This window comes from Paroedura picta, chromosome 1, assembly GCF_049243985.1.
Source record: "Paroedura picta isolate Pp20150507F chromosome 1, Ppicta_v3.0, whole genome shotgun sequence".
NCBI lineage: Eukaryota > Metazoa > Chordata > Lepidosauria > Squamata > Gekkonidae > Paroedura > Paroedura picta.
In genome coordinates, this window is record NC_135369.1 from 123009538 (window position 1) to 123023860 (window position 14323).

General features: G+C 43.9%; 1 long non-coding RNA gene across 2 annotated transcripts; it reads right to left on the reverse strand.

Moving 5' to 3' along the window:
- Window positions 1–2561: 2561 nt before the first annotated feature.
- Window positions 2562–14323, reverse strand: LOC143842216 (uncharacterized). Of its 2 annotated transcripts, none has more exons than XR_013233032.1 (4): window positions 14168–14323; window positions 12338–12469; window positions 7301–7363; window positions 2562–3589 (listed from the first exon to the last, which is right to left on the reverse strand). It is a non-coding gene; the product is annotated as an uncharacterized LOC143842216 (long non-coding RNA). The 2 variants fall into 2 exon arrangements; XR_013233042.1 differs by lacking the exon at window positions 14168–14323 and adding an exon at window positions 14039–14165.

Sequence of the window (14323 nt, forward strand, 5' to 3'; positions counted from 1 at the left end):
TCCAACAGATCGTTCATTATCTGTTGTAAAGGAATTGTAAGTATGTGGATCAGCTTCTTGTAGTATTCAGAAGTCATCCTGTCTGGTCGGGGTGCTTTGTCTCTTTTTAATGATTGAATTGCCTCACTGACCTCTTGAATCGTAATCCTTAGGTTCAAAATATCTTGATGTGCTTAGTGAATTTTGAAAGTGTAACCTTGGTCATAAACTCCTGTATTGCTTGTTTTTTAATATGTGGGTTTTTATATAGTTCTATAGAAAATTCTACAAAACATTCTTCAATGTCTTGCTCAGACCCGCATGTCCCACCATCTCTTGTAATCGTTACGGTCCTTTCCAATTCTTTCCTTAACCTGTGCGTAAGCAATCTCCCTAGTTTATCCGCAACTCAAAGTGCCTTTGTTTTAGGAAGATCAGCTTCTTCCGCATATCTTCTGTTTTTAATAGATCTCTTTCCAAGTGGACTCAGTTCACACTATATTCTAATATTCTAAATCATTTTATAGGTGAGATATGGCTGTTATAAGGGGATAACAAATGTTCTCTGAAGTGAAGAAAGGGAGCAGAACAGAATACATTGGACCACTGCCATAGTAGACTTGCCCTGCTCTCCCTTTAATTTGAATCTAGCCCATGCATGCTACCTAGAGCTCCTTGGTGGAAGGAGAAGAACTGATAACTTAGCATGATGGTTAATTTAACTCTGCATGAAGATGTTCAAACAGGTTCCATATTATTGCTCAATTCCCGTAGTGCACATGCACCTATACACACATATGCGCACACATTTATCATGGTTAGATGATGAAGAAGAAGAGTTGGTTCTTATATGCTGCTTTTCTCTACCCAAAGAAGGCTCAAAGTGGCTTACAATCATCTTCCCTTTCCTCTCCCCACAACAGACACCCTGTGGGTGGGGGAGGCTAAGAGAGCCCTGATATCACTGCTCAGTCAGGACAGCTTTATCAGTGCTGGGGTGAGCCCAAGGTCACCCAGCTGGCTGCATGTAGAGGAGTGCAGAATCGAACCCGGCTCACCAGATTAGAAGTCCGCACTCCTAACCACTACACCAAACTGGCTGAAGTATTCTTGTATTGGCTACAGCTATTGATAATATTTTTTGTCCTACTCAGTAAGGAGAGAGATGGTGGTGCCAAAGAATAGCTTGATCTGATGAAATGGCATTCTGAAAAGCAGGCCCATCACTACACCAGAATCAGTCAGAAAATTACGTGACCCTCACTTACATGCTAAACTGCTTGAAAAAATTGCCATCGGTTTCATAATAATATGCCAGGGCTAGCCACTGTACAAAAGTAACAATAGTCAGATGCTGGAAGCATTTTGATCTAATGTTGAAGATGACATGTTGTAAAGTGTATATGGGATGTTGGCTGGATCCATTGTTATCACGATCAAAGGCCACCTGAAGTCACTGACAATATCACACTGAGTTTATACATGAAAAATGGACACTGAGTCAGAAAAGAAAATTATTCCCATTGTGCATTAACCCTTTTCCCTGGAATCCATCAGCATGAACATGAGATGATAAAAACTGAAGTCCCCAAGAGATGTATGAAACAAAATCCCCCAGAGTATGCCCAGAATACAGTTAATTATCTAGTTTATAAGGCCCCAAACTATTTAGGGAGAATGTAGATGTGTACTCAAGTTTCTTATGCATATACAAGACACTTACATTCAACCTTCCTGGACATTATGTCTTCAATAACTGCCCACTAAGAAAAAAAATCAGGTGATGGTTACTTCTCAAAAAATATGACTAGATCAATGTTCAGCAGATCAGTTTCTGCCTTTCCCCCAAAGTGGGTTGGGTCTAGATAATTCCCCCCCTCAACCTTGTTCATTCCATGTTCTTGTTATAGCCCTACCCCATGTAGCATAGGGAGCTTTTTCATGGTCAAAGGGCCTCAGGACCAGATTTTCTGACATAGTAGGAGATATACCAGCCTAGAGCCCCTATTTCCCCCCACCACTTGACAGGCCAGTATGGGGGAAATGGAGGGGGGATTCCTTGACATTACACCAGCAGATTATGACACTTCCAGTGCTACATGGTAAGCAGTGTCAGCACACCAGCATAGTAGCCTAGGATTCACCCAAAACACTAAGGCTTAACCACAGATGGTTTATAGCATTGTCCCAGCATGATGATATCCATTATGGTTTTGTGGGAGAAGTTCTTCTAATGGGCTATGTTCCTTTTTCATGCAAAAAAAGAAAAAAAAAGAAACCTGGTTAGATCCACCCAGTGTCTTTGCTGCTAGGAAGCCATTTATGTGGATGCTCAGAGGCCAGGTTAGCTGACCTTATAGCAGGGCCACTAAGGTGGCTCACTCTTTAGTAACCCTGTCAAAGAACACTTCCCCTCATATCATGTGGTCTCCTAGCATAATTGCTGGTGGTGGTCTAAGCGTTCATAAAATTATCCAAGCATATGATTGGCCAGCCATGTGCTTCCCAGTAGCAATCATGTACAAGAGTGGACAGGAAGATAAATGAATAGACAGGACAAGAGTCATGCCTTCCACATACAGAAAAGAGCAGTGTAGACTTTAATGCACATACAAATGCAACTATAATCTCATAAAAAGCAGCTGGCGGATTCAACATTTGAACAGGTTAGACATAACACACCAATCCTAAACACACGTTCTTAGAAGTAGGTTTGATAGAACAAATGGGATTTATTTCTGAGCATTGTTATTTGGGTTAAGATGTCAATCAGCTAAACAACAGAAATACAAGAAGTTTAATTGGCCATTAGTCATCTTTACATGCTTCCTTATTGCTGCCTATTACAGTAAATTTCCCTATTTCAAAAGCATCATTTCCCATATCTTTTTTCTACAGATGGCTGAGAAAGAATGAGCAGAAATGATGAATGCAAAAGGACCATTTATCGCTCAGCCTCTGAGAGGTTAGCATCCTTTAGACAGGAGGACTTGGAGACCAGAATATTGAATAATCTCTGGAAAGAAAATAAACATGAGAGGGTGTGTTTCATAAGAGCCCAGCATTGTGCTGTGCTGGGAAGCTTAAAGGAGAATTGCTGTGTGTAGCACATGGGCAGAGGGAACTAGAGGAGGCAGAAGAGGAAGGGAAGAAATTGAATCAAATGTTATTTTTAAAATTTAAACTTTTTTATCCTGTCTTATCTCCACAAGCTCAAGGTGGCTAATAAAAAGGCAGAATGTGCGGAACACGGATATCACAAGCATCCAACAAGTTAAGCCAACACAGAATTAAAATAGTTTTGAATAGAACTGAACACAGTTGAAACACAGTCCTCTGAAACCAAGCAGCCTTACATACCTTCCCAAATGCACCTTCAACATCCAATCTAGTAGACCGTTCCAGAGGAATGGACCCACAGAACATGCCTGGAACTGGACTGTCACCAAATGTACCATCCTAGGTGAGAGTTTGACCAGGACAATGCTGCTTGAGGGAAATGGCTGGTCCACAGAAGATGCAGAGTGAGAGATGTGAGAGTTGCATCAAGAGCTGACAAGGCTATTCTCCCTATTGTTTCCCCCCATTGCCAAGGAAATTGCTTGCCAAGCTGTAACCAAAAGATAAATACATTAGAATAGTAATGGTTTGAGGGGAGGTAGCAGCAAATACAGAGATACATAAAACAGGAGGAATATGGCACCTTGAAAGCTAATGAAAGTTATTACAGCATAATGAATTATAAAAGTAAGTGGCTTGCACTTATGGTCCTTTATTGTCCCAGGCCATGAGAATGTGCTTACAGTGGTCACTAGTTACACAATATGATGAGCAAGGAAAAACTGTACCGAGATCCTCTTGTTCCCCTGCTAACCTCAAGGCATCCTGTCAGTGAAGGCTGTCAGGAGAGTCTCCACATATTGTGGTGTCGCAGTTTAAGAAATCTGATTTATGTATGTACTAGCTTCAAAGCCCGTTCCTAAGAATAGGCCTTGAAAGGGTCCCCCTCCCCTAGCCCCCGGCCAGGCAGTTTAAGGTGGCTTTGGGCTGCAGCTTGCAGCCGGACCAAGTGGGGCGAGGGAGGGGGACTGGCCAGCTCCTTAAGTAGGCAGTCAGCAGGCTGGGAGGCTTTTGTTAGCAGGCCCTCCACCACAACCCTTTGCCCAGGGCCCTCTCCCCTTATCTGCTGCTGGCTCCAGGCACTGAGGTGCGTCTGAGAGCAAAGAGGCTAGAGTCCATGGATGGAGGGGAGGAGCTGCAGGGGCAGGGCCAATCAGGGTGTAGCCAGCTTTGCTGACTGCACCCTGATTGGCCCTATTCCAACTTGGACAGCCGGGCACGTCCCACCCCCCTAGGCTGTTTCACAAATATATAGAGGAACCATGGATAAGGATATCCCTTTTTTTTGCAAAAACCAATCCTCAGGACAAAGCCATTGAAATAAAATATAAGCTATAATTTAAACCACAATGACTAAAAGAGCCACCAAAGAACACCTACAAAGTCAGGAAGCAGGGTCCCCATTTCAGCTCCGCCAAAGAGCGGACTGGGGCTGCCCATCTTCTAAATGGATGGCCTTATCTCCACAGAGATGTGCACCATTCTAGTAAATGCCCACAACACCTCCATTCAGCAAAAGTAAAGATTTATTTATTTCACAACATACCCCACCATTCAGCCCTCCCAAGAGCCATCAAGGCTGCTAACAAATTTAAATATCCATTATAAAGCCATATCACAATTTAAAGCAATTAAAAGCAAACTCCTGACACATAATTTAAATAACTAAAATATATGCAAAGAAACAAAAACAGCAATTAAGACATTGGATGGGAAGGAGGGATCACTGAGAAGATACCAATTGAAAAAAAGTAAGATTTCATCTGCTGGAAGAAGATGGCAACAGAAGGGGACAAAAATCTCTCAGCAGGAGAGAGTTCCAGAGCTTTGGTGTCGTGTCCAAGAAGGTCCTTTCCACAGTTTCTGCCTGCAGTAGAGGCACACACACCTGCCCAGTGACCTTCCTGGATTCTGGGTGGGGAAGGCCATGGGGGGCTGCCTCTTTCCCATCTACCCCCACATCTCCCAAAGGCCAAGCTGATTGGGGAAGTCCTTGAGGAATGGGATGCCTCATTCCCACACTCCCCATCTCCCAAAGGGCAGTCAGGGAAGGCCATGGAATAGTTGGCTGCCTTCTTTCTACCCATCCCCATCTCCCAAAGGACAAACTGGGCAGAGATAAGTCCCCATGGAGAAAAGGGCTACTTGGGAAGGGGGGAACTCTCTGGGTTTGGATCCCATGGAAGTGCAGAGATGCCAGACTCCAGGTGGGAAACAAATGCTATGTGGCAGTAATTGCTAATAGCAATGAAAATCAAGTAACCCATAAGCTTGTCACTGTTTCATCCTTCAATGAAAATATTTAATTGATAACAAAATCTGTTCAAAGAACTGAAAACCTTTCAGTCTGTACATTCTGTAGTTCAGTTCAATATAAAAGTAAATCAAAAACAGATGTATGTTACAATAAAAGATTAAAACATTGGTCGCAAAGAACTTACAGAGGGTTTCTCAATTACTGCCTCTGTCAGCTTTTCTTAACTTTTTTACCATTGAGAAACCCCAGAAATATTCTTCAGGCTTCGGGAAACCCCAAAAGAGAGATCTCCGGGTACCAGTTGGAGGCTAGCAACCATTTCCTGGCTGAGAGCTTCCTCCTGACTGGGGCTAAGCTACCAGGGCTGGTCATTCCATCCCCTATTGGGGGAATATATCCAGTGGGGGGGGAAGAGGTAGGGGTGACTTATTTGCATGCAATTTGAGGTGAGTGCAATTTGAACTAATTGGCCCTCGTGGGGAGAGTGCCATTTGAACTGATTGGCCTTCATTGGCAGAGTGCAATTTGAGCTAATTAGCCCTCATTGCCAGAGTGCAATTTGAACTGTTTGGCCCTCATTGTCAGGTTGCAATTTGAACTGATTGGCTCTCATTGGCACAGTGCTCTATCTGTATTGGTGGCACACCCCCCCAGGGAAGGCCAGCCAGGTAGTGGGGGGTATTCAGTTTGGATTTTATAAGATTTATTGATAATCTCAGAAGCTAGGGCATCTGAAACAGGATCTCTGAAGATTACTGTAGTGATCGAGCAGGTTCATTAGGCACTAAGCAATTCTTCAGGTATGTTTGTCACAAACCATGCAGGATTTCCAAGATCAGCACCAGCACTTTGAATTGCAATCAGAAATAGATCAAGAGCCAGTGTAGATGGTCCAAGATTGGAGTGATGCAGTCCCCATGAAACAGTCTAGTCAACTTCCTGGCTGCAAAATCCTGTTACGAATGTCTGTCCTCCAGTAGCATACACAACCCCAGGAGTCTCTTGACAATCACAGTAGCCAGAACAGATGCTTGAATTACCTTTACTAGTTATGGTAACCATTGGTCCATCTGGGTTTCCCCTTTTAATGCTAACATACTCTCTTGCATGGAAACAATGGTGTGACCGCCAGGTTTCCTCAAACAGAGTTAGGGGCCTTGATGACCCAGTCAACACGGGGTTGTGGTTGTCCACATTAGGGCAATTGATTGAAATGCTTTTACTTTAAAAACCTTCCTGTTGCTGCCATGAGAACCAAAACATCTGAAATGCTCTTACAGCCACATCAATCACGCAAATAATTTGGTACAGAAGCCATCTCCCTCTGCCCACTAATCATTTCTGAGAAGGAGCCATCCTCAATGTGGACATCATTTCAGCTCTGTTTTGGTTAGCTCTTGGACTAGAATTGACGTCAAACTAGATGCAGTAAGCGATGGCCATTTATTCCCACACCATTCTGAGCTGCAGGGATACCTGAGCAGAATAACATTAACATCAGCTACAACATTTCTCCCTTTCCAAATCCTAGAGCCTCTAGTCATATGCAAATAGTGAAAGCATCTCCAGAAGAGAAAATACACGTACTGTAAACTGGAAGAAGAGCTGGTTTTTCGTACCCCACTTTTTCACTAGCTGAAGGAGTCTCAAAGCAGCTTGCAATTGGCTTCCCTTCCTCTTCCCACAACAGACACCCTGTGAGGTAGGTGAGACTAAGACAGCTCTGACAAAATCACTATGTGAGAACAGCTCTAACAGGACTGTGATTAGCCCAAGGTCACCCAGCTGGCTGCATGTGGAGTAGCAGGGAATCAAACCCAGGTCTCCAGATTAACCAAGACACCAGGCTGGCTCCTAAGTAGAACCCTGGTTACATAGATTATTCCTCTAAATTAACTTTTCTAACTGAAGATTTGGGAAGGGGGCATAAAGTCGATCACTTACAGTTCCTTGCAATCGCTTACTGTTCTTTTCTCCCACAGCAGACACCCTGTGAAATAGGTGAGGCTGAAAGAGATCAGAGAGAACTGTGACTGGTCCAAGGTCATCCAGCTGGCTACAAGTGGAGGAGCAGGGAATCAAACCCAATTCTCCCGATTACAGGCCGCAGCTCTTAACCACTACACCAAACTGGCTCTCTCAGCCTGACTCTCGAATTTAACAAGTGCTGGCTGAGTTGTGCTGGAAAATATTCCACTTATTTCACTGGGAGAAAGTGAAACATGGCTATTATAGTAAGGTGACCAGATTATTCCACTTTTGGAGAGACATCTGGGGGCACCTGGCAAATTGTACTTGTTGAAATTTTAAAAATATATATTACAATACTATTTTTGCATTCTATGTGTTCTATGAAACTTTTTGTTGCTCCATATAGGCCAAATTTTTAATCAAGAACCCCCCCCCCCCCAGTCAATGGTGTCCTGCTTTACCAATGTTAAAAACTGGTCACCTTATAAGTATAGTCTAATCAGTGGGATTTGAGGTCTTAGCTGTACTTGGATTTTGTCCCACAATTAACGAATCCTACAAAACACCGTAAGTTCCATTAATGTCTCAATCAATTATATCTGATTTCTGTTAGGTTCTGATCTGTGCTTACTCAATGGTCATTCATAAAGATACCTGGAAAAAAGAAAAAGGAGCGCTTGCAAGACAAAAGAAGCCTTGAGCTGAAACTTCCTACGTGTGCACCGACATCAATAAATCGTGGCTTTTAGCCTTTAAGTGGATGAACCTGGTAAACTTCTGTGTCTGTTCTGCATCAATTTGTGTCATCAAAATGCTCACAAATATATAAGCAAATGAGTAAATTGACAGCACTCCAAAGCCAAGCCCTTTATTAGATGAGCGACACTAGTGGGGTAAAGGACAGACCCTTTTCTCAGAGCCCATGCTAGCCTTACTAAACAGGGGGTTTGCCGGAGGAGAAAACCAAAGAGGTCCACTGAAGACTGATGAACTATTAAAGCACACAATGGTTAATTTACTAAGGAAGCCCTTTTAACCTTTAGTGTTTCTTCTTGCTTCACATTTTCCCATTAAAATAAAGAGGCACGGCCCATGCTTTAGCTGCACAGTGCCCCACCATGTTAAGCACTGTTACGATAGTCCCATACGACCAGAATGATGTACATTTGTGCTACACCTTTCAATCTAAGCAACTTCAATCTCAAGATACTGATTTGTCTAAAGATTTTAGCCTGCCTTTACTAATGGTTCAAGGGACGTAATGAGTACACTTTAAAATGTATATAACAAAACCTTTGATGCTTTCCTCCTTAAAAAGATGCCTGCAGTTTGAAGCCCATCAAAAGCCCTGGCCAATAAAATGGCCTAGCAGCTTCTCCTCATCTCCTCAGGGAACCTGTTCCAGAAGTGGGGAGCTGCAATGGGAAGGGCATGGGCTCTGTCTGATGCCAGAGAGGACACCTTACATAGGTGAACAGACAGTAGGGGGTGGCCTGATGACATATTACTATTGTAAACCACCCCAAGCCCACTTGGGGGAGGGGCTGTGTAGACATTTAATAAATATGGAAGGAGGTGGTCCTTTAGATATGTGGATTTTGGATCATGACGGGCTTTCAAGAATCGTAACCAGCACCTTGAATCGGAGCTGAAACCAAACTGACAGCCAGTGTCGGTCTTCTAAGATGGGGGAGCTACATAGTAATCAGCCTTCCACATTCTGAACCGGCTGCAGTTTTGGGCTTGCCTTCCAAGAGGAGAACAATGCCTTGCAGTAATCCAACCACGAGGTTCCAAAAGCATGGATCTATGTGGTAACATTGCCTGAATCTAAGAAAGGACAGAATTGGTGAACCAGATGAAGCTGACAGAAGGCATTCTTAGTCCCATACACTAACCTGCCTTTCAAGCAGCAAAGGCTGGGCCTGAGGGCATGATCCAGCTCAAGAGTAAATCTCATGGGGTGTATTTGGAGAGTATGACGCATGTGTTGAATTCTCCCACTGAAGTCAATGGGAAAGTAACAGGAAAAAAATAATCGTATAGTATAGGACTGTCAGGAATCAGGCTGAGCCCAGCCTGCAGAGTCCGTGATAAAGACACATCCAAGATCCAACGGTCAGTTGTAAATCCAAAGAGAGCTTTATTAGACAGAGTCCACAGAACATTAAAGCAAGCCAAGATCTTCCTAAGCAAAGATCTTTATAATAACAAGAACAATAGGAAACCCAGGGCAGATATAGAGCCCATCACGTAAGGGAAGGGGGCACATAGGCATTTCGGCAGGAGAGCAAGAGGGCAGCAAAGGTGAGTTGATTCCCAAGAGACCAGATGGCCCGGAATCTTATCTAGGCAGTTGGCACATTGTTGAGACTTGGTTTGTCTCCGCAAGGACACTTATAGTAAGATTGATACATCAACAGCGGAACATCTCCCGCTGGGAAATGAAAGGGAGGCTAGAAACCAGCGGACAAATGTATTGTTTTATGGCCTTGGCTTGGGCCGGCTGGTGAGAGACCAAAAGGTTTGCGAGAAAGCGAAACTTAGCTGGCATGAATCGGGGTTCATGACAAGGACGCCCAATGAACAAAGCAACAAGACTAGAATACAAAATTAAACAATAATGTGAACACTAAACTTCTCAGGCTCACAAGAGAATATTCTAAACAAATCTACAGAAAGAAAAACATAAGACAGAGCTGGGTGTCATACGCATATTTGGTGACAGCCCAGCCCAAAGCCGCGGACCAGATGGGCTAGAGGGTGCATAGAGATGTTAAAGATTGAGGGGGAGAGAATTGCCCCCTGTGGCACCCCACAAGGAACACCACTAGGGCCGACAGCTCCTCCCTCACCATCCCTCTGCGTCCAATTCCGGAGAAAGGAAGTCATCCATTTCAACGCTATCCCCCTAATCCTGGTCACAGCGAGGCAATGGACCAGCATTTTGGTCCATAAAGAGAACAGAATGTTCACAGGAAATGTTCCTGTCCTCTCTCTCCCCCCACCCCCATGACAATCCACTCTTAAAATGGCAACTACCTTGTATCCATCTTATCGCTTCTTCACTGAGTACATACTTAATGTTAGGCACATTATGTCAGTCCTTTTGTTGGCCAGATCCGGCTTCACTTAATAATAATCATCTTTCTCAACACACGGAACTTGGTGACTAACATATATTTAACACTGACATACACACACCCCTGAAATGTAGACAGCCTTTCAAAGGCATATTCAGTGCAAAGGAAACAATTTATGAGATGATTCCTTGTTATGTTGACTTCTATGTTCTGGACTTTTTGTGCTGGCAACACAGAATTACAATCTTGTCAACTTTATTTATGCGGATTCCTTCTCCAAATGACACTTCACACCCTGAAACCTCACACTTCCAATGATGCAAGTTGGCACTATTTTTATGTCTAAAAGGGATCTCTTTCTTTGCTTCTTTCCTCTTCTACCAGTGAAGTTTCTATGTAAAAGGGACTGAATTTTCAACTGAAACAAAGTGAGAAATCTATGAGCCAGTTTAGCCCGGAAAAGCTATTTGTTATCCCATACATTTTGGTAGAGTTGTGTGTGATGTGACTGCATAAAACTGATGTAGCATGCTCATGTCCAGAATGCAGAATTGTGGTCAAACTGGCTTTATTTTTAATCTATGCATGAAAAACCTATTTGTCATCATAGAAATTTTGGTTGAATTATGTGTCATATGCTGATTTCCAGCACTGTGCATTATGGTCACCTTTGACCTTTAACAAGATCACAGAATATCCAGGCTAATGAAGTTGTATGTTTTCTTACTGAAAAACAAAAAATGTATATCTATGAGCCTCATGATGATAATTTATTTAATTCTATGTTGGAATTATCCTTGCATACCCTGCCAAGAACTTGGGCATGATCTTTGATGTCTCCCTAAACATGGAGACTCAGATCACGAAGGTAGCCCAGACGGCGTTTTCCCATCTGCGCCAGGCATGGCTACTAGTGCCCTACTACCTGTCCTTGGAACACCTGGCCACAGTGATCTATGCAATGGTCACTTACAGATTAGACTTCTGTAACTCGCTCTGTGCAGGCCTACCCTTAACTTTGATCCAGAAACTGCAACTGGTCCAGAATGCAGCTGTATGGGTCCTCACTAATTCTTCTTGGAGGACCCATGTCCAGCCATTGCTGAGGCAATTACATTGGTTGCCAGTCTATTTCTGGATCAAGTTCAAAATTTTGGTTGGGGTCCTACTTATCTATGAGTCCTACTTATCTATGGAACTGCTTACCTCCTTATGCTTTGCTCTGCAGGTATGAATCTGCTGATGGTCCCGGGCCCCTGGGAAGCGCGTTTGGCCTCGACCCAGGGCCAGGGCCTTTTTGTTCATGGCCCCTACCTGGTGGAATGAGCTCCCAGAAGAGTTGTGGGCCCTGTCAGAACTCTCTCAGTTCCACAAGGCCTGCAAGATGGAGTCTTCCACCAGGCGTTTGGTTGAGGCTGAGTGTGACAAGTACCAGGGAAACCAGACACCCCCTCCCCCGGTTGCCATGCTCAGATACCAGACTGGCAGGAACTACCCCAAGGTGAGTCCATCCCCAGCTGCTCCAACATCTAATTTCATAGTATTAGAGGTCTGGTTGTATTAATTATCATCATCATCTTGGGGTTATGTAATATTCAGATGTTTTATTGGGTTGCTATTTTTATGAATTCTGATTTTCTTGTTTCATTGTATATATTGTAAACCATCATGAGCCAGAATTTCTGGGAATGGCAGTATATAAATGTAATTATAAATGATAAATAAAATAAAAGCAAGCTGTGCTACTTTTTAAATAACTAAGACATTTTAGTCCTTTATCACATCAATGAAAGACCATGGGGCAAGGCACCCTGGTGCTTACTATTATTTCAGAATAGCCAAGAGTATGTAGTCACATATCTATTCACTGTTAAATGAGGACGTAGAAATAGGAGCCTCCTGATCCTCACCTAGGGGCAATGCCTACCTTCAGCACAGCCCACCAACAGTGCCCCTCAGCTCTGCCATTGCCTAACTTCATTCATACGTTCATCATCCTTCCTGGCTGTCTGCCTCTGGGTGGTTTACACCGTCCATAAACTCCATAAAACAGCAGTACCTAAAATAAAAACCAGATTAAAATGATTAAACCACAGTTCAACACTGTTGCATCAATTGAAAAGACATTAAGACTCAACAAATGACAAGACTTACCTCCTTTTGAGAAGCCCAGGAAGCTTCCCACTGCACTGTATGCTTTTCACAGCTAGTCAGACTTGTCTGTGCTGGCCCTGGCCCTGCCCCTGCCAAAATCATACTCCTATGGTGTCCTCCCCACTAAATTCAAGTTGTTTCTTTTGGTTTATACCTTTTTTTTCACTGGGGCAGGGGAATAAGATGACCAAGGTAACATTGAGCAGAAAAAAATGGTGCACCTTGTTCAAGCTTACAGCCACCCAAGGCTTCTTTTCATGGAAACAAACAAGCAAACACTGGGGTTTCCATCTCCGTGGAACATGTATTTCCCTCTAAAGAGCCAGATCCAACATCTCCTAAAGGCCAGACAGGAAGGCCATGGGGCAGTTGGCTGCCTCCTTTCCACTCCTTTCCCCATATCCCAAAGGACAGACTGGGCAGAGATCAGTTCCCATGGAGAAAAGGGCTACTTGGGAGGGGGAACTCTCTGGCTTCGGATCCCATGGAGGTGCAGGGATGCCAGACTCCAGGTGGGAAACAAAGAGAAGAGAAATGCTGAGTGGCAGTAATTGCTAATAGCAATAAACATCAAATAACCCATAAGCTTGTCACTATTTCGTCCTTCAATGAAACATTTAATTGCTAGCAAATTTGCTCGAAGAACTGAAAACCTTTCCAGGTAGTATGCCCTTCAGTCCAGTATCAAAGTAAATCAAAATCAGTTGTATGTTACAATAAAGCATGAAAACACTGGTCACAAAGAACTCAATTACTGCTTCTATGTCAGCTTTCTCAACTTTTTAAACATTGGGAACCCCCTGAAATATTCCTCAGGCTTCAAGAAACCCCAGAAGTGGAATTTCCAGGTCCCAACTGGAGGCCAGCATCCTTGCCACTGTTCAGGAATGCCAGCCTCCAGGGGGGACTTGGAGAACCCACAGGATGAAAGCTCTTCTCCAGACTGCAGAGATCAGTTCCACTAGAGGAAAGAGCTCCTTGGGACAGGGATGGTGGGTTGTCTAGCACTCCCCTCCTCCACACAGACAGATAGAAAGAGCACAGAAGGCAGTAACATTTTTCCCTTCTAAAATTGCAAACCTGATGAACCACGCAATCACTCCTCCATGCAGGAAATACTTGAGTGATTGCTCTGGGAAGCCATTGGCCAGAAGGTCCAAATTTAAAGGAAAAGAATCCCATAACAGTCAGTGAGCAAATGATAAGCAGGGTAGAAAAAACAGCTCTTGTTCTACTGGGAAGTTGCTACTGGGAAACAGTGTCTCTCCCCCCCCCCTCCACATGGCCCCATGGTGCTTCTGTGCCCCAGACTGTAATAAGACCAAGGCAGTATCCATATGGAAAGGGAAAGTCTACATCTTCCCAGTTCCACCCACATCAGCATTATTTTCCCTGCTACAATTGCCTATGATGATGACCCCCCAAAGCATTCCTCCCTTCTCAGATTGCAAATTGCAAACATCAGATGACTTACTCAATAGTAAACATTCTCAGGGCAGAGGCTTTTTCTGGCTGTTCCGGGTCCCAGAGACCTGGTAAAGGACTGTTTCAAGGCCTCCCACAGACCCCCTTTAGAAAGCATGCAGAGGCCAGGACAACTTACTGGCAGCAGAGTATGCTCTGAGGCTGGCTGTTCTGAAAGAAAGCTTCTGAAGTTGGAGGTGGAGAGCTGAACCCTTATTAGCCTTTTCTGAATGAGAGCTTCATCCTTATTGGGGCTAAACTACCAGGGCGGGCCATTCCTGGCTGCGGGCCACCT